The sequence below is a fragment of the Pygocentrus nattereri genome, chromosome 14, assembly GCF_015220715.1.
Source record: "Pygocentrus nattereri isolate fPygNat1 chromosome 14, fPygNat1.pri, whole genome shotgun sequence".
NCBI lineage: Eukaryota > Metazoa > Chordata > Actinopteri > Characiformes > Serrasalmidae > Pygocentrus > Pygocentrus nattereri.
Genome location: NC_051224.1, coordinates 33,269,273 through 33,290,235, shown reverse-complemented (window position 1 = coordinate 33,290,235; position 20,963 = coordinate 33,269,273). Strand labels below are relative to the sequence as shown.

Sequence of the window (20,963 nt, the reverse complement as noted above, 5' to 3'; positions counted from 1 at the left end):
AAATAGATCAGAACTCAGTCAGGAAATCTTAAAATTGAGCAATTTACCAGCAAAACAAGCTCCTGCATGTTGAATAAGTACCAATAACTGCAGAGTTACACGGCACTAGAATTAATTCATTTCCACTTAAATATGTATTTTCTTTTTTTTCAGTGTTCTAAAAGTAACAATGCAAAAATGATGATATTATAATAACCAGCATGTTTCACTTGTTACTGTACTAAAAAAGCAGCATTTTTACTGCTTTCAGGCTTTAAAACACTTTTCAGAACCTACTTGTTTCTACACTGGAACCTATTTTAAGATTTCTTGTCAAGTAAAATGATCTTCCTGGATGAGCTGATCATCTCACTGGTATTAAGTCTGAAGTATTACAGGAAGTGGTTATGAAAATGTGGCCTGATGTCTGAGACATAGCTTTAAGATAGTTTAGTGAAGGTTTTGTCCTGGAAGCAAAAATTTTACATAGTCAATATTACATATTAAAACTAATAATAATCACAAAACAACACTTATGATAAACGCATTTAAAGTGACAGCTTGTCAGGGGTCCAGAGCTAACCAGCCCGGACCCTTATAATATTACACAAGGGCATGTTAACCCAATCCTTAAACTCAGAGACAGAGACAGAGAGACAGAGAGAGAGAGAGAGAGAGAGAGAGAGAGAGAGAGAGAGAGAGAGAGAGAGAGAGAGAGGAAGAGAGAGAGAGAGAGAGAGAGAGAGAAAGAGAGAGAGAGAGAGAGAGAGAGAGAGGAAGAGAGAGAGAGTGAGAGAGAGAGAGAGAGAGAGAGCGGTGGAGTGAGAGAGAGAGAGAGAGAGAGAGAGAAAGAGAGAGATATATATTTTTTAAATATATATAAAATCTGTAGGTAAAATATGTCACTTTTAGCAGGACTTTGAGAGGGTGTAACAGACATGACCTATGTAGAAAAAGGCACATCAGTTAAAAATAATAATAATATGTTATGACTATATGCCAAAGCAATTTTACAGTCAACTGGGCAGGGCTCTGGATTTTTGCGTGCTCCTTCAACATCCTGGCTTCTAGCACTTTTTTCATAAAAATGTATCTTCAAAAATTCCTGTCCCACATTTTCATGTCACGACCGAAACACAATGAGTTTTAGGTCATATGAAGAGTCTTATTTCATCCACACCCCTGCATATTAGAGCAGGACATGAGACTGCATCCCTGTCCCTCATGACCACCTGGTGAGCAGATTCCATTTTTTGAAGTACATATTTCTGAAAGTTTATAACATCAAGAAATGTCACTATCGAAACGCATATTTTCTGCAATTAGGTAAACATTTTTTTGTGTTTCAATGAAAAACATTACAATTTTATGTGTGTACAATTGTTCAAAGCTGTGTTTGCTCCTCATGTCCAGTTGTTTTTGAGTCCTGCTAAAATTCTCACTGCTGAAACAGTCACAACAAACATCTGGTAAAGTTTTGGTAGAGTTATGATTCTGTTAGTACTGACAAAATCTAATTTTCAATGAGTTCTTTTAACAAAATAAACTTGAGTTCTATGGTCACTCAAAACAGAAAGATTTTAGTCTAAAGCCCAAGTCATTTAAAAGTCTGGAATGTGTTTTGGGCTCTGGCTTTGCACCAGTTCAGTAGAAAGATGCATAGAAACGGAATTTTTGCTGCGGTCATCAAAAAGTGTGAAGCGGTAAATCATAAAAAGAAATGCTACTGCAGAAAACTTACCCACTCCAGCTTCAGTGAACATCACCAAGATTCCAAAGATGACCAGCATTTTCATTTAGTCCAGAGAACAAAGATCAAAGCAATCAGGCGTCGCCTCCACTCTGATCACTGTGAGACTTTATGCTACAGAAACATGGAAAAGAGGAAGCGTCATTTCATTTGTGTAAGAGCTCATTTCCTACTATCGCTTTAGAAACAGGCAGAGATTATTGGGATTGTCCGTATAATTGAGCTTTAGTCCGTTATTTCAGTTTCTGGAAATTTGGCTTTGGTGTTAATCAGGTGTTATTAAAGCAGTGCTGCTTGAGGAACCAAACTTCACAGCTATCCAATATCAGCTTTCAGCCTTGTCTCCTACATGCAGAGATTCTCTGAATTCTCTGAATCCTTAATGCTATTGTGTGCCATAGATGATCAAACCCCCAAGTTCTTTACTATTTTACTACTGAGAAACTTTATTCTAGAATTGTTGCACTATTTTTCCACACAATCTTTCAGAGAGTGTGAACTCCTGCCCATCTTCACTTCTCAAAGACTCTATGGAATATAAGCCCATTCACCAATGATATGCTGTTTTAATACCTCAACTTCATTACTGAGAGAAAATGCAGCATGTTTGCAGAAAATTCAGCACAATGTGAAAGAAAAATGCATGATGATTTCTGATTTGGGGTGTTTCTAAACTATTTGCCAATCTTTCACCAACCTCTAATCTTTAAACTGACAGTTCTTCTCCAGTTATAATGAAAGATTAATGGATTGAGGCCATGAGTTAAATTTATCATTTTTAGCCTTATTATATTCACTTCCAGCTTTAAAGTAGTAATATGTGGCCACCCCTTATTAAAAAATAATCACCACTTCACCCTATTGGGACTCCATATAAAATAGTGGTAAATCTGAAAAATATTTTTTAATGTGTTTGCTTTACAGTCCTGCATGTAACCATTAATCATAAATATCTTTTAACGATACATTTTTAATCAAAGTCTTGTTTCATCAACATAAAACAAAGTGTCCAGCATCATGTAGCATATTTTACATAAATATTGGTATAAACAACATTCATGTAAAGAAATCGACACAAAATATTCCATGTTCTTTTCAAAGGAATATTACACTGTGGTTTTATGTTATGCTACTATGATATTTTAGGAAAATTACCACATTGTGCAAATCATGTCACGATACAATATTAAAAAATGCTTAATTCATGTCACATTTCATCTTTTCCAGTCATTGTGATTTTAACCCTATAAAAATTGGTCTGCAGGGGGAGCAGTTCTACCCAATGGGTGCTTATCGCTGGTGGAGAACACACTTCTGTGCAATCAATAGAATGTATGGCATTTTAAAATTTGTATTTGATGTTTTCCAGTATGTTAAACTAGAACATTTGCAGGAAAAATGGAATGGTAAGGTTTCTGCTAATAACACAACTCCATTGCTATTTTGGTTTGGACAATTTCCTTTTCACCTTTTCAGCCCGTCAAGCTTACAAGCACTGCATCACCAGTTCACTACATTATCAGCATGATTCATTGCAAAATGCAAAATCATAAGATATCAAGACATCATCTAATATTAAAAACTAAGTGAACTAAGTATTATTATTGATTAATGATAAAATGATATGAAACAGAAGTGAAATGTAAATGACTACACACTTAGTATTTACATTTACAGCATTTAGCAGACGCTCTTATCCAGAGCGACTTACAAGAAGTGCTTTGTCAATCTAGAGAAAGTATCTTTGCTAGTTACCAATAGCTTAGAGAAAAGACAGTCCTGAGCTCAGATACTGCTAGAAACAAATATGTCACTGCAGACACCAAGAGAAAAAGAAACAGAGTTGAACGCAGAACTCTGTGCCATTCAATGCAACACAATAACCATAAGATACAATACAGTAAACTACAATACAGAGTGCAGTACAATAAAATAAGTGCAGCTTATAGTTCAATGCTGATTTAAGTGCTGTGTAAAGAGACGGTCTTCATTCTGCGTTTGAAGACAGCAAGAGACTCTGCTGTTCGGACAGCCAGTGGGAGTTCATTCCACCACCTGGGTGCCAGTACAGAGAACATTCTCGACGCTTGTCTTCCCCACGCCTTGAAGGATGGCGGGTCAAGCCGAGCTGTACTCGAAGCTCGAAGGGCTCGTGGTACAGTTCGAGATTTCACCATTGCCATCAAGCAGGTAGGGGCTGGTCCATTTTTGGCTTTATAGGCAAGCATTAGGGTTTTTAATCTGATGCATGCAGCTACAGGAAGCCAGTGAAGGGAGCGCAGCAATAGTGTGACGTGGCTGAACTTGGGCAGATTGAAGACGAGTCGTGCTGCCGCATTCTGGATGAGTTGCCGAGGCTTGATGTATTAGTATTAGTCATGAGTTGCCAGAATACTCCTGTGAAAAAAGATTGAAATAAAAAGTGATCAACCTACTGTGTGAGGCTCCCGTCCACATCAGTCACAGTACAACGATGACCTGCAGTTTGTCTGGTTTCAGAACACGGACAGTGACACACTGACTCTGATCAAAGCTGTAGAAAAAGGACGTTGCTTGAACTACACTTTGTTCTTCATCCATATAAGGATGATACGTCTGTTTCCTCATGTGAAGTGAACATCACTGACAGTCTTTAAGAAAAAACAAAGAAGAAGTTTATTTCTGTTTATGTGTTGCTTTCAGAGTTTCTGAGTTGCTTTCTAACAACCACAGTGTGATTATTAACAGAAAACTGATGATAATCATCAGCTTCACTGTGAATAAATTTACAAAAGTGTACTGTCTGCAGTTCCCCTTGTTAAAAGAAAATGCATTTAAATGTTCTTTTAAAAAGACATTTAAAAGAAAAAGTACAAACTTTTAATGTTTACACTTTGGACATATTTTCATACATAGTACATGGAACAACTTCCAAAGTTGTTCAACAAAGTTCCATTTTATAAAGTTGGAGCAAAGTTTTGGAACAACTTGCATGTGAGTTGAACAACTTGAGCAACTTGAAGTAAATTTTATTTGTAATTGGCCTATTTTAAAAATATACATTAATGCATGAAGTATTTGGCTTTTGACTGCTTTATTCTCGAACAACTTAAGTTCCACCCAAAAAAGATTGGTAGTCATAACTGTTGGAATATGTTTTAAATGTAAGCCTGGATGTATTGATACACTTCAGTGCCACTTTTGCTGTATTACTAAAGACATAAATACATTCAATAAATACAATGTATTTAACTGTACTAACATAGTTAAGAATAGACCTAAAATATTATTAGGAAAAAGCACAACTAATAACAAATCTTCTTCTTCTTCTTCTTCTTCTTCTTTCGGCTGCTCCCTTTAGGGGTCGCCACAGTGGATCATCTGCCTCCATCTTGCCCTATCCATTGCCTCCTCTACTTTCACACCAACCATCTCCATGTCCACCTTCACTACATCCATAAACCTTCTCTGAGGTCTACCTCTTCTCCTTCTACCTGGTAGCTCCATCTCCAACATTCTTTGCCCAATATATCCACTATTCCTCCTCAACACATGTCCAAACCATCTCAACCTGGCCTCTCTGGCTTTATCTCCAAACTGCTCCACCTTCACTGTCCCTCTGATCTGCTCATTTCTAATCTTGTCCATCCTTGTCACTCCCAACGAAAATCTGAGCATCTTCATCTCCGCCACCTCCAGCTCAGCCTCCTGTCTTTTAGACAGAGCCACAGTCTCCAAACCATACATCATAGCAGGACGCACTACTGTCTTGTAAACCTTCCCTTTCACTCTTGCTGCTGTCCTTCTGTCACACATCAGCCCTAACACCCGTCTCCACTCACTCCATCCTGCCTGCACCCTCTTCCTCACCTCTTTTTAGCACTGTCCATTGCTCTGGATGGTTGACCCAAGATATTTGAAGTCATCCACCTTCACGACCTCTACTCCTTGCATCTTCACCTTTCCACCTGCCTCCCTCTCATTCACACACATGTATTCTGTCTCATCTCTACTGACCTTCATTCCTCTCCTCTCCAGTGCAAACCTCTCCAGATTCTCTTCCACCTGCTCTCTACTCTCACCACAGATTACAATGTCATCTGCAAACATCATGGTCCATGGAGCCTCCTGCCTGACCTCGTCTGTCAACCTGTCCATCACCAGTGCAAACAAGAAGGGGCTCAAAGCTGATCCCTGATGTAACCCTACCTTCACCTTGAAACCATTTGTCACTCCAACTGCACACCTCCAACTGCGCACCTCTCTGCACTTCCTGATCCACTATGTCTCCCCCCGTTGTCCTCCTCTCTCTCTCGATTTCCTCATTCATTAGTTCTTCAAAGTACTCCTTTCATCTACTCAACACTCTCTGTTCACTCACTAGTACACTTCCCTCTCTATCCTTTATCAGCCTAACCTGCTGTACATCCTTTCCAGCTTTATCTCTCTGTTTAGCAAAACGATACAAGTCCTTTACTTCTTCTTTACTGTCCAGCCTCTCATACAGCTCATCATAGGCCTGAGCCTTTGCCTTTGCCACCATTCTTTTCGCTATGCGACCAGCCTCACAGTACTCCTGCCTACTTCCTTCATCTCTCTGGTTATCTCACTTTTTCTTAGCTGCCTTCTTCTTCTGAATACTCTCCTGGACTTCCTCATTCCACCACCAACTGTCCTTGTCTTCTTTCCTCTGACCAGACAAAACTCCCAACACATTCTTGCCAGTTTCTCTCACCACTTTAGCTGTATTTTCCAGTCCTCAGGTAGCTCCTCACTGCGCCCAAGGGCCTGTTGCAATTTTTCCCTGAACTGCCTGCAACCATCCTCCTCCTTCAGCTTCCACCATCTAATCTTTGGTTCTGTCTTCACTCTCTTCCTCTTCTTTGTTTCTAATCTCATTCTACAGACAACCACCCTATGCTGCCTTGGTACACTTTCCCCTGGTACCACTTTACAATCTCCAATCTCCTTCAGGTGGCATCTCCTGCTAAGGATATAATCCACCTGTGTGCACCTCCCTCCACTATTGTATGTCACCCTGTGTTCTTCCCTCTTCTGAAAATTCATGTTCACCACAGCCATTTCCATTCTTTTTGCAAAATCTACAACCATCTGACCTTCCGCATTTCTGTCTTTCACACCATACATACCCAGCACCTCTTCATCCCCTCTGTTCCCTTCACCAACATGTCCATTGAAGTCTGCACCAATCACTAATCTCTGCTCTCTAGGGACACCGTCTACCACTTCATCCATCTTACTCCAAAATTCCTCTTTCTCCTCTAACTGACAACCAACCTGTGGTGCATATGAACTGACCACATTCAAAATCACACCATCAACCTCCAACTTCAGGCTCATGATCCTGTCTGACACTCTCTTTACATCCAGAACACTTTTCACAAGCTGTTCCTTTAGGATTATCCCTACTCCATTTCTCTTCCTCTCTACACCATGATAGAACAGTTTGAATCCACCTCCAATGTTCCTGGCTGTGCTTCCTTTAGATCTGGTCTCCTGAACACACAGAATATCTACCTTCCTTCTCTCCATCATGTCTGCAAGCTCTCTGCTTTTACCAGTCATTGTCCCTATGTAGAGTCCCTACTCTAACCTCCACACTCCTGCCTTTCCTTCTCTCTCGCTGCCTTCTAACCCGCCTTCCTCCTCTCCTCTTTGATGGTCTTCGACCTACAGTAGTCCAATTTCCACCGGCACCCTGCTGGTCAACAGCACCGGAGGCGGTCGTTGTTAACCCGGCCCTCGACCGATCCGGTATGGCAATCATATTCGTGATCCACATGATAGTTTTAAGCCGGATGCCCTTCCTGATGCAACCCTCACCATTTATCCGGGCTTGGGACCGGCACCAGAAGTACACAAAGTACACCCCTAATGGCTGGTTTACAACTAATAACTAAACAACACAACTAACAACTAATAAACAACATTTAAAACCTATTTTAAACAGATATTCTTGGGTGCATGGATACCCATATTTGATTGGAAGTTTGTTTATGTTGCAACTAAAATGTTAAAAAAAGAGCACTTTAAAAGTAATTGATTTAAAATGTACTTCTAAATAACACATTGAAGTTAATGACCATAAAATCTACTTTTGTTTATGTACTTCAGTATGGGAAGATATAGAAGTGGATTTCCTTACAGCATACTAAAGTACAATTTGAAATGTGATCATTTAAAACATATACATTTTACAAAATATATAACAGTGTATTTTAAGTGTATTTCCATAAATTCTACTTCATAAAATATTTTTAGCATTGGATTTGTACTTCAAGTATACTTTTAATGTAACAATGAAAAAATTATTATTTCTTATTGTTGTAAGATTACTTTTTAAAAATTACTTTATGTAATGTTGTCATATAAAAGTGACTTCTGCAGATGATTTTAGGTACAATTTTCTCATTTCCTGAGGTAATAAATGATTTTTTTTTACTTTCATTTTCTAACTTGCAGTTTGCTCAGATTACATTTCTCTTAGCTGGAACTCTAGCCTCCTGCTGATGGCTCAGACTGTGTGATGGAGAGTTTGATCGTTGCTGTTCTCCTTTATCATTGGCCCCTTTTCTTGGCCTAGGTTGGTCCACAGAACCTCCTCCACCTCCTGTTCATCAGTGGAGAAGACAGTCTTGGTTACCACTGCACGTATAAGGTCTTAATAGAAGCTTTATATCTGCCCTATGTTTCTAAAGGAAATGGCCACAGAACACAGAGAGTCCAAATGTAAACAAGGCTTCACGGCAGACAGTCTAGCATATCATCTCTGTTGAAACAAAACCTCGTATATTCAAAAAAACAGGAGATGGGCCAACAGTGTAAACTTTTAATGTAAGTTAATATAAATGTTTTATTCTAAACCACTTTAGATCATTTAATCTGATTCATTAATAACTCAATTTTGACAAAGCGTAAATAGTAGCCAGCATTTTCAAATAATGTGAAAAATAAAAAATGAACATACAAGGTTTAGTTCCAAAAATGAAGACTCAGAGCTTCACAGAGCTTCATTTAAAACAGTCTTGACTGTTAGTTAGTTTATTTGAATTCCTCAAGAATCTGTAGATTAAAAAGCTAAAACTGCTTGCTATACAGGTGCATCAGTGATGCGGAGCGATGTAGCGGACGCATGTGCGGAGGTAATGGACTTTTATTGAGGGCAAATCCAAAGTCAGGGTCAAGACGGTCCAGGGTCATAGAGCCAATACGGACAGATCGTGTGGCAGACATGACAAACAAACTATAAACAGGTTCAAACAACACAGCAGAGATTCAAACAAACATCAAACATAGACCAATACATCAGACAAAGACCGATACAAAGACCAGCCAACACAACGTGCAATCACAGGGCTTAAATACAACAGGGATAACGAGGGACAGGTGGAAAACAGGTGGAGACAATCAGGGGAGGAGTTACAAAACAAGGGGCTGGACTAAACCAAAAAAAAAAACACGAACACATGGACTGGGAGGGGCCAATCGTGACAGCATCATTATTATGTGTCATCCAGTTCTTTGCTTTTAGAAACTCAGCTGTGTGTTTGCAGTGTGCCAGCTCACTTCTTAAGTCTGTGCTTGTGGTTTTTGTATTTGCAGTGAATACTTTACTAGTTCTGCACTAACAGTAACACTGTGGGTTAGAAGTGTTATGTAAGAAGTCCAGCAGTTCATATTCACATGACCAATAAGCATACTAGAGATGCTGCATGTAACATTTTAAACAAGCAAGACTGGATTATGAACACATTTCTGACAGTTGTCATTCAGGATGAGAATTTTCTATATGGAATAAGAAGAAGCTCTTAAAAGAAGTTGCAACAAACAGACTAAGTCTAGAATTCCAAGTTTAGAATTTATAAATATTATTTTTATCTATAAATATTATTACTTTTTATATAAATATTTTGTGTTTTGGGTACAATTCGCTCATACTGGTCACTGGATATTCAACATGGCACCTCATGGCAAGGAACTCTCTGAGGATGTGAGAAATAGAATTGTTGCTCTCCACAAAGATGGCCTAGGCTATAAGAAGATTACTAACACCCTGAAACTGAGCTATAGCATGGTGGCCAAGGTCATACAGCGGTTTACCAGGACAGGTTCCACTCGGAACAGGCCTCACCAGGGTCGACCAAAGAAGTTGAGTCCATGTGTTCAGCATCATAGCCAGAGGTTGGCTTTAAAAAATAGATGCACGAGTGCTGCCATCATCGCTGCAGAGGTTGAAGAAGTGGGAGGTCAGGCTGCCAGTGCTCAGACCATATGCCACAAAATGGTCTGCATGGCCATTGTCCCAGAAGGAAGCCTCTTCTGAAGCTGACACACAATAAAGATCACAAACAGTTTGCTGAAGACAAGCAGTCCAAGAACATGGATTACTGGAACCATGTCCTGTGGTCTGATGAGACCAAGGTAAACCTGTTTGGCTCAAATGATGTCCAGCATGTGTGGTGGTGCCCTGGTGAGGAGTACCAAGACAACTCTCTCTTGCCTACAGTCAAGCATGGTGGTGGTAGCAACACCGTCTGGAACTGCATGAGTGCTGTCAGCACTGGGGAGCTGTAGTTAATTGAGGGAAACATGAAATCCAACATGTACTGTGACATTCTGTAGCAGAGCATCATCCCCTGCCTTTGGAAACTGTGCCGCATGGCCGTTTTCCACCATGATAACAACCCTGGTGAATTCCATGCCCAAGAGGGTTAAAGCAGTGCTAGATAAGGATAGTGGTCACATAAAATGCACTTTGAGCACAATCTGGACATGTTCACTGTGAGGTGTATTCACTTGTGTTGCTACCTATTTAGAGGTTAATGGCTGTGTGTTGTGTTATTTTCAGAGGACAGTAAATCTATACTGTTTTACAGTATATAAAGCATCCCAACAGTTTTGGAAATGGGGCTGTAATAATCATAAAGGAGCATTGCAAGCAAAGTCAACGTGAAAGGGAAATTCCACACTTTTTTCAAAATTTCTGCATATATTGCTCACTTAGATGTAAACAAAGTCATTCAGCGTAGTTTTGTGTGAAACGGTCCAATCTAAACAGAAACAATTGTTCACAGCAGTGGTGAAACAGAGGCTGGAGATTAATGCCTCTAAAATTTCCCTCATAGAATGTTATTACATGAAATAGTTAAAAATACCCTACACACAATATCATCTATTTTTCTGAGCATTAACATAAAATATAAAATCTCAGAAAACTCATGTATATTATTTGGTCTATTTGGACAGTAATGCTGTATTGCAATAGCTACATTTGTGTTGCGATCATTGTGACGCCTGGTTCCATTCACCACCACTGTAAAGACATCTTGTATAATGAGTCATTTCACATCAAGCCACTCTGAGTGAATTATGCAGAAAGTTTCAATTCCAGTTTAATATCAGTCTGAAGCTTTGATCGTGACAAAGTGAAGTGAGTTGTGTCGTACTCTCACTCTCGAACTCTGAAACTGAGCTATATATTAAAAAATAGATGCATGAGTACTGCCAGCATCGCTGCAGAGGTTGAAGAAGTGGGAGGTCAGGCTGCCAGTGCTCAGACCATATGCCACAAAATGGTCTGCATGGCCATTGTCCCAGAAGGAAGCCTCTTCTGAAGCTGACACACAAGACAGATCACAAACGGTTTGCTGAAGACAAACAGTCCAAGAACATGAGATGAGACCAAGATAAACTTGTTTGGCTCAAATGATGTCCAGCATGTGTGGTGGTGCCCTGGTGAGGAGTACCAAGACAACTGTCTCTTGCCTACAGTCAAGCATGGTGGTGGTAGCAACACCGTCTGGATCTGCATGAGTGCTGTCAGCACTGGGGAGCTGTAGTTAATTGAGTTAAAGTGAAGTGAGTTGTGTCGTACTCTCACTCTCAAACTCCCACTACTGCATTAGTGAAGTTGTCCCAGTTTATCAAAATTACAGATCAAATGACATGAATGGAAATTGTAATATGGAAATGCTACTGCAGGTAACTTACTCATGGAAGCTTCTGTGAACATCAGCAGGATTCCAAAGATGACCAGCATTCTCATTTAGTCCAGAGTAGCCCTTCAGTTACACGCAGCCACCACTCTGACCACTCTGAAATTTCAACAATACAAAATGAAAAAGAGGTTATATACACAAACCCCAGAGTGGTTAATGTCACAGTCTAATGATTTCACATGTTACTAACATAGTGTTAGAGGTCTTATTCAAGGACTCTTGGCTCTGTCCCGTTTGATGACTCAAAGCTGTTCTGTTGGGTGGAGGGCGGTCATATTATCCACTTCACCAAAATAAAAATGACAGCAGTAACACCATCATTCTGGTTTTTAGACTGAGGTTTTTCTAGCATAGTATGTGACGCCTCTGTCCTCCATCTCCTCCACCCAGTAGGCTTGGGTTGATTTCCCACGCAAGCCCATCATAGTGTACCAGTAATTATTATTGGTTGGTACACTGGTGCTTTTGAATAGCAAATAAAATAGAAACTGCTTTGTTTGTGTGTCCAGAATGAATCATATCAAATCAAGTAAAATGACTTTATATCCCAAAGTCCTTTTCTGAATGGGGCTGAATATTTACAAGCAGCATTATTTCAGTTCTTTTTACAACTTGCTGAGAAACAATTCATTTTGATTTTGAAACCTTGTTAACTTGTTTTAATCTTGTTGATCTCCATAAGATCTTCCTGTTTAAATAAAAGAAAAAAAAAATAAATCAGAAATAAATCCTACTGTGGGAGGGCACCACTGCACAGCAACAGTACAAAAAGGACCTGCAGATTGTTTGGTTCCAGAACACAAAAGATGACCAACAGACTTAAGAAGCTTAAGAAAAGGGACATTATGTGAATTTAACCCAATTAGGCTGAAAAGTCCTCCAACTTGAGTTTAACATCACTTACAGTAATTAAGAGTTCATTAAAACCACAGTGTTATTATTAACTGAAACCTGGTGATGATGATGAGCTTAACTGTGAACAAATGCTGTAAGTTTACAGCAAAGTGTAAGTTGTCCTAAGCTGCTGTATATTACAGCAAAACAAAACACATTCTAGGGAAACTAACTAACTAACGGGAAACTAACGGGAGATTGTAACTTTATTCATTTATTTCTTATTTACACCATAAACACAACTTACGTTTAGGTTCAATTCAGGTTGGAGTCCCTACAGCCAATGATCAGTTGAACAAATTGTGATAATTACACCCACAAGTGATAAAGTAACTATAATAAAGGGTATTTTATTAATAAAAAGGTAAATAGGCACTAAGTACTAGATTTATAGGTTTGCAGAGAGAAACTAGAGATGTGAGATTCACTGGATGAACACACTGTAATCTGTTGATTGAAATAGTTGTTTTGTGATGTTTGAGCAGGTCTCTGAATGGAATATAAATTCCAGCATAACTGCTGACCTAAGTTTAGATCAAAGGGGGACAGAGTAACACAATGGCAACAGCCCTGAAGCTGGAGGAGGAGAGCTGTAGGTCTTGGGTCATAGCAGCATTACTAGGCCGTTACCCCAGAAACAATCAAGACCACCCTGTACGAATGAGCATGGTGAACCTCAGCTGGCTTGCGTCACTCTTCTAGTTCTTCTTCAGCAGTGGCTGCTGACGTCAGGCCAAAGTTTCACACCAGACTATGAAGGCAAACTTCTGTAATGGCCTGCAGTCAGTGCTGGTTTACTTCTGTCCATAATGCTTAAACTATGCTCGCAGATTTCACAATGACCTATCATTGACCATTCAAAACTTAAAAAAATGAACGTGTATAGCATTAAGTAAAAGAACTTTCACAGATAAGTATTATGTTCAGTTTCAGTGATAAATGTTGCCAGAAACCAACTAACATCCAGTATATTATATTTAAAGTACTGTGAGTTTTTAAGATTTCGTCTCTGAAAGGGGCTTAAAGGAATTTACAATCTCATGGAAAACACTCAGAGTCACTGTATTTGCAGCTACGAGGCGATCTTGACAAGGGACCTGATCGGCATGGCATCGCAGCCTGGCCTGGCTGCTTGGTTGGCACTGCGCTGTGGCTGTGAGGCCTGTGAGTGGGGAAATGATGCGTCTTGGTGGTTGGGGACATGTTCGGCACTTGTGGCTTTCCTGTGTGATGAACCGTAGTTGCAGTGTGAGACTTCATCCCACAGCTAAGCACTCTTTCCGGGCTAGCTAAGTGACCCTATACCATGGTCAATGAAATCCCCCCACTAGCTATGGGAACCATGGAGTTGTGTGCTGCAACAGTTGCTTTGAGACTAGTGAGATGAATGAATGATGACACTGTTACCCACAACCAAACAAGACATCTGCACAGACATCCAGCTGTGTTTCACTACAGTAGGTCCTCAATGGGTGGAAACTTCTGCATAATTCAATCATAGAGAGGTCTTGAATATCATTCAGGCAGTTTTGATTTGAATTGTTATAGTCTAGAAAAAAAGTTTTATAAACCATTTCTGTATATTATAAAATGCTTATTATTTTAACACCATGACATTCAATTTGCAGGAAACTTGTTTAGAACTGTGCATGTATTTTGAGTGAACTGTAGGGTGTCTGTATGTGAATGATTTGATAACAGACATGATGGAACACTGGAACACTTTGACTGATCAGCAAAATCAGCAGATTTCAATTCTCAATTTGGAGCAGTAGGTGAAATACTGAAATATACAGTAGCATTGACATAGATCAAGACACAGTGGATGATTTCACCACAAGAAGAGCTCTTTATTAATCCCAAGGGCAGAAAGGCACATACAAAGCATTGAACTCATGGTCGTCAAACCTCAACATTAAACACTCAAACCCCTGGACACAGAATAACACAGTAAATAGATATACATACTTTTAAATGAACAAACAATGACATTAACAAAAAGTCATTTTTAGGAGCATCTGCATGTACCATGGGCCAGCTTACACAGCCACACATCCCGAGTTCCTTGGAGCAAGTGCCAGCCAGAAGGGGTAAAGGCAAGCAAAGCAGTGCCAAGAGAGATACCAGTTTCCATACCGGTCGCATTATGCATGGAGTGAAGAATCTTTCTATGGACTGTCAATGGAATTCTGACCTCATATGTTCTTTGTGAAGGATACATGTAAAGAGATACTAAACTAAACTATTGAAGGCCATACTTTCTTATGGTGATGACTGGACTCTGCTAGTTAAAGCAAGTTCCATGCAGACCTTTCAGTCAAAGACAATCACTAAAAGTGCTTTGTCTACAGTTACATTCAATTCACAAGGCTAAATGATTTGTTAGTTGGATGGGCAAATTTTTATTGTCAATTCAGTCCACCAGTGTCCTTAATTATCAGAATGACCTCAGCCTGTTTTCTTTTTTTCTCTATTGATGGTTGTATTCTGCTGATTGTTCCGGTTGTGCGAGATGGTTTATCTCCTGTAATGATGCTCTCTGTCTTCTTGTTCCAGGTTCTCCTCTTCTTTACCTAGGAGCGTCAGAATGGAAGAGAATTGTGAGATGATCTTGCAACTAAGCAACAATTACACCACTTTTGCCTCCCATATTTACATCAGTTTAAATAATATATAAAGACTCTTACATGACTAGGCCTGTCACAATTAGTAAAGAAACACCTAATCATGGTTATGCCTGGTTGACCACCCCAGTCTGTTGCTCACTCCTTGCCAAGACTCAATGCATCCAGAATGGCAGCAGGGGTCTCAAGGTGGTCTTAAGTGACTGATGCAGCTCCTGCCTTCGCACGTTAAGGAATAATCACCCTGTCCGGACTCTTCTAACACCCTCAGCTTGCTTGAGCATGCAAACCATGTGACAGTGCATCAACACACACCTGACAATGTCTTCACCTCATCAACAGCCACTTTAAGTGGTAAAACAAGCTGCCATTTCCACAGTCTCCTGCTCCTCCTTCATGCCTGCTTCCCTTTTCTTTCCACATGTTTATTCCCCAATTTTCTCTCTAGCATATAGCCAAAATTCTAATCTGTTCAATACTATGCCTTGTATGTACTTAGTAAAATGTGATGCCTTAATATGTTAAGCCTTTTGGTCAACAGTTTGGCATGTCAGTTTATCAGGTAACCTAACCCACACTAATCACTAGTTTTATTCTGGCTGCATCAGTTCTCTTGTCTATAATGTTCACAGCCAGTGTACTGTTGACTAATGTTAACTGACCTCCATTTTCCTCCCTTCCCTCTTCCACCTCTTTATCCCTTTCTTCTTACAGCCCACTCTCATTCTCTCTCCTTTCATCCAGCCCTTTTTCAGCTTTTATCCTTCGGAACTCCCTTTTGTTTCATCTTCCTTCTTTCTTCCTTCTTCATGCTCTTCTCTCAACATCTGTCTCTCTACTTTCACCAACCCCTTTTTTGTTAGTCATTCTACTCCCTTCATCTCCTTCATCCATGGCACCTTTTCATTCCAGTTTTCCTACTCCTCAGTTTCCACCACCAACCTAATCCTTACCTGCTTGATCACCCATTTGCTGTTTCGTTGCCAACACAACACTTCTGGCCTAGTCTCTCCTCTTGACCCGCTCAACTGGTCTCATCACTTCCCACAGCATCAATGCTACTGTCTCTCCACCCTTCATTCTTACTTGCCAGAGTCTGACTTTCAATATATCTTCCAGTTGCCTGCACCTGTGGATGCAACATTCACTTCCATCATTGGAATTCCACCTATTAAGGCATGGTGCGCCATGTGTCCTCTCACCTCCACTGGTGAAAGACTCACATCTTTGCCTCAATCAGTAAAGACTCAAATCCTATTTATTTTGTAACACCCTCCTTTCTTCATTGCCCCCTCGGCACCAGCAAACCTTTTTCGCTGAAGATTAAATTCCTGTGTCTTGCATTTTGAAGCTTTCCAAGCTTACCACTCTCTCTGATCTACTGGAACATCCTTTGACCCAACTTCTCTTCTAGACAGTACTTATTACTGCACATTCTTAGTCCTTGGCAGTGCATCTCCAACTAAGGTTGAAGAGCAGTTGCACTACTCTGATGTAGTTGCAGACCTATATGCTGTGAAAATGTGATCGAGATCAATAAACCTCTGGCCTAAATAAATGGCAGTGTGGCACATGACGGTTATTGGCAAAACCTCAGGCCAACAACTGTGGATACATCGGTCTCATTGGTCAATATGCCTCGTCATGTAAAATTATTTATCCAGTCCTGCCTTCAGCTATTGCCTCCATCCACCTCTCCTGGTACTACCAGGATCTGGAATTCTTATCATTACTTTCTCAAGCATCATGCACCGTCTCCTGCTGCCTGGCATTCTCATTCTACCTCTCTATTACCCTGTTAACTTCTCTTCCCAAACCTACAAGTGACCCCATGGACTTTGCCACTTGGAACTTCACTGCAACTGTTGCCCGTGGCTTGCTAATCAGGGGTTCAGATACAGATGTCTGTTATGCAGCTCTTACCTACAAGTGATAAAAGTCTAATTCATCTGCTCCATTTTTCTTATCTCTTATGTTAATAGTAACTAATCAACTCCTCATTTTAAATCCAGCTGCCCCATATCCTGCTAGCAGGTATATACATATCAAGTTCTACCCAAGCCATCACAGTTCTCATGTCATTGCTTCACAATCAGCTGTTTTAGTACAGAAAGCTCTGGATCACTCTCACTCTCTCATCATTTGAAGGTCCCGTGATCACACCTCATTCATTCAAAGCCCTGAACAGTTCTGAAATTCATCTGGGAGTTCTTTGGTGGTCTGACCTCCTGGCTCCAGACAGAAGCCACACAGATCTCCACCCCACAAGTCCTCCCATATGTTGAAGGCATGGTCCAAATTCATGATTTTGCAGCACTATGCTTGAGTTTTATTCTGGTTAAGGATATTTTCTGAATGTGCCTTTATTGTGCAGTAAACACAGAGCTCTTACTTTCTGCTGCTCTCTTGCTCTGTTTTCTTTGGATTCTGGCATAGATGTGAAAGCCTCCTAACAATGACAGCAGAATAATAATCTCCAAAACCCACACTGACACAAACACAATGTATCCTAAGAGAGAGAGAGAGAGAGATTACATTAGCTGTAAACACAATAAACAAGAAACTGAGCAATTGGACTGAAGGCAGTATAGACAGAAAATGGAATTTTGGTCAATAACTGTAACAACATCAATGACAATGAAAATGAAGCTGAATATGAATTTAGTACTATTATGTTCTATGTAGAAATATACAACATAATTGAAATAAAGTGCTTAATGGATGTAATAAATAAATCAGTGTGAACTTTTATAATGGAAATTCAGTCCTGAAAACGTGCTGGCTGTATCTAGAACATATCTACTCAACTGCTACAGAGATGCTACAGTAGTCTCTAGAGTGGGCCTTACTAGTTTAAACTCTAGGAAAACCCCTTCTTGATGACATATCTCAAAGTTGAGAGGAAAACCTAGCTGAGCTGTTTTGGGGTGAACTTCCAGGGGTGGTATTTTTGATAGGCGTAGACTTATGAGGAGCTGGGGTGGGGGAAATGGCCCTACCATGTTGTGAGGGGGTGAACTGCCCTTCCCAACAACTTGCTCTGAATACATCAGGACTTTTTAACAATGTGTTGTGATTGATTTTGGTTGTTGAAGTTGACTTCTGTGTCTGGGTGTCATTTATGTATGTCTAACTATCATTAGCAGAGAGTCCAGTTTTGACCTTCATTTTTCAGTTTCAGTTGGTACTCCCAACTGATCATCCTTTTATAATGTATAAGGTATTTGATTTTTGTTGAAGTGGATAAAGTGCAGTTCTAGCCCTGTCATTGCATTTCTTTACTTACAGCTCTCTAAGAACTCCACTGAAATGTGTTAGAAAGATCAGAGCCCTGTAAGAAAAACCAGCATAGACCAGCATGTTGGTCACTAGCAAAACCAGCATATGTTGTGCTTTGGATGCTAGTATGGTGGACAGCAGCAATTAAAGTTACCATGCAGATCACCAGCAAAACTATTACAAGCTATGTTTTAGATGCAAATATGCTGGTCAACCACCAGGACTATGCTGTGTTAGGTAGTAAGGCTGGAGTTTTCAGATCGAATTTGATGGTATTAAACACTTTGCAGTAACCATTTCACAAGTTCTGTAGAAAAAGCTGTACTATCTTACTATTTCTTTTAAAAAGGAGACAGTTGCTTTATTTTGCTAAAGCTTAAAAAAAGCTTTATTTTGATGTTCATCTTCATCAGATAAAAATCTGAAATGATCTTGATAACAATTTGATGCTGTTTAGAAGATTTATTCTGTGCAATGAATACCAAACTGAATCCATATTTCATCTGCGTAAATAGAAATGGAGATATTTTTTATTTTTGTGTAAAGAAAATCCTTCATTTACTGGAATGAAATAAAGACTATTTAAGAATGTTTCTCAAAGGGGACTTGGTATTCTAGGTTTCACTATCATTCGTCTTAGCTAAGCCCCTTCTAGACTTGGTCTTGACTTGATCTTGACTTGTCATGGTCATGGACTCAAAGGTGGTCTTGACTACAGCCCTACTTCTCTGTTCTTGATTAAGGGACTCCACATCTTAATATTTTTATACATTTATAAAGTGACATCCTTCACATTAATAATTAGTATAAAACACTTACAGTAGGTTGAGACAGACGCTGATTAGTGCCCCCCAAAGTTGAAATGAAACCACCATGTCACTGTTTAGTAGTTTTTAGAATTTGAGGTCTAAAAAATTTTGAAACTGTCCGCTATGGACGAAGACATTTCAAATTATTTTAAGAATTTAACTACACAGACATCCTGCTTTATAAACTCATTCCAAAAACAGTGAATTCTTAAAATGAGTGAAGTTGTCCTGAAATTTCAGAATGAAATTGATCTTTTTTTATCTTAAAATGAAAACACAAAGATTTTCATTAAGATTTCATTGTTTGCAGTGTCAAAACATTTGCATCAAATTTTTTATTCTGTGGTGTTAATAAACCAGTTTATTGTGAAGTTATCCTGTTTTTAACATTGCTGCCTCATTTTGAGGAGCATTTTCAGGAATGTATCTTATTTAAAGCAATACAGTGTTAATTTAAGACATTTTTACTTAAGAACAATGTTTCCCTAATATTGAGCTTGAAGCTTGTTCAAACAGTTTGTTTCAATAATTGTGTACCAAATTAGGTTTAAGTGCATTTGTGACATTGATTTTCCTGCAATGTTGCTGAAATCCCATAAACCCCCACTCTAGATACCCTTTATTATGAAGTATGCATTCACTCTACTTTTCAATTTAAACAACTAAGATGTCAATCAAAAACACAGCAAAATTTCAGGCATCCCAGCATCCTTGGTTAGAGCGGATTGAAACAACATGCCTGAAAAATTGTTTATGGATAATTTATATCTTACCTCTGATGACTTCCTGTACAAACACCAAATTCCTTACAAATTCAGGAATGAGGAGAAGAGCGTAATGATTTTGATTGGCCAAAATACAATGATAACACTGACAGAAAACAATGGTAGACTACTGAGTTTGCAGCCTAGCATAACTCGCTGGTGATGCTTATTCATGTCTAATGTGATGTGCATTCCTATGTACATATTTACTGAAGACGTACATCTTTATGTTGTTAGCTGTCCTTGTTTTGTGTATAAGTGATGTTCAGAGTGATTGGGCCTAACTGTAAAAACATGATTTATTTTGTAGTGATAAGCAGGCGTGTACCCTGGATCTACACCTTGAGTCCAAGTGGGTGATAGATCTTCAGGACAAGTGTTGGGCTCCACATGGTGAAATTAAAAACCTAGGTAATATAACAGCATGAGAGATCATTTAATTTCACACATCACCTGCTTGGGGTTCTGCCTTGAAAGCTGTGTCTAATAAAACTTTCGCAGTTGTAGCACTGTTGTTGTTGTTGTTATCGTTGTTGTTGCTGTTGATTTTTTTTTTCTCATTTAAATCTTTAAAAAGACAAGACTTACCAGGACACTGCTGTATCTCAATAGTTTTGTGTCCATGGCTAATATGATTCTGAGCATAGCAGGTGACACTTCCATGAGCTTCCTTGTCCAGCAGAAGTAACTGGCTCCCATCAGCCAGTTGGTGTGTTTGTTGGAAAGTCCAGTTATAGTGCACATTATCTCCATCAGATGAACAGTAAACTATCCTCTTCTCAATAGATAAGCAGATGTCTGTCACAGTCACTGAGGACACCATAGCTGCAAATTATAGATCAACAGCTCAGTGTAGATTACAGTCT

The 20,963-nt window shown here is 39.4% G+C and overlaps 1 protein-coding gene across 8 annotated transcripts in view; it reads right to left on the bottom strand.

Annotated features, from left to right (window-relative positions):
• LOC108416420 overlaps positions 1 to 20,963 on the bottom strand; it is a 107,141-nt gene that overhangs the window by 46,424 nt on the left and 39,754 nt on the right. For 6 of the 8 annotated variants that reach the window (XM_037544690.1, XM_037544689.1, XM_037544696.1 and 3 more), the window contains exons 1-2: positions 4,165 to 4,298; positions 1,721 to 1,843 (exon numbers count right to left, since the gene is read on the bottom strand). The exons of the other annotated variants lie outside the window; for them this stretch is intronic. The gene's annotated coding sequence lies outside the window, so the exon portion shown is untranslated. Of the gene's footprint in view, positions 1 to 1,720; positions 1,844 to 4,164; positions 4,299 to 20,963 lie in introns of those variants that run through there. 8 annotated transcript variants of the gene reach the window in all.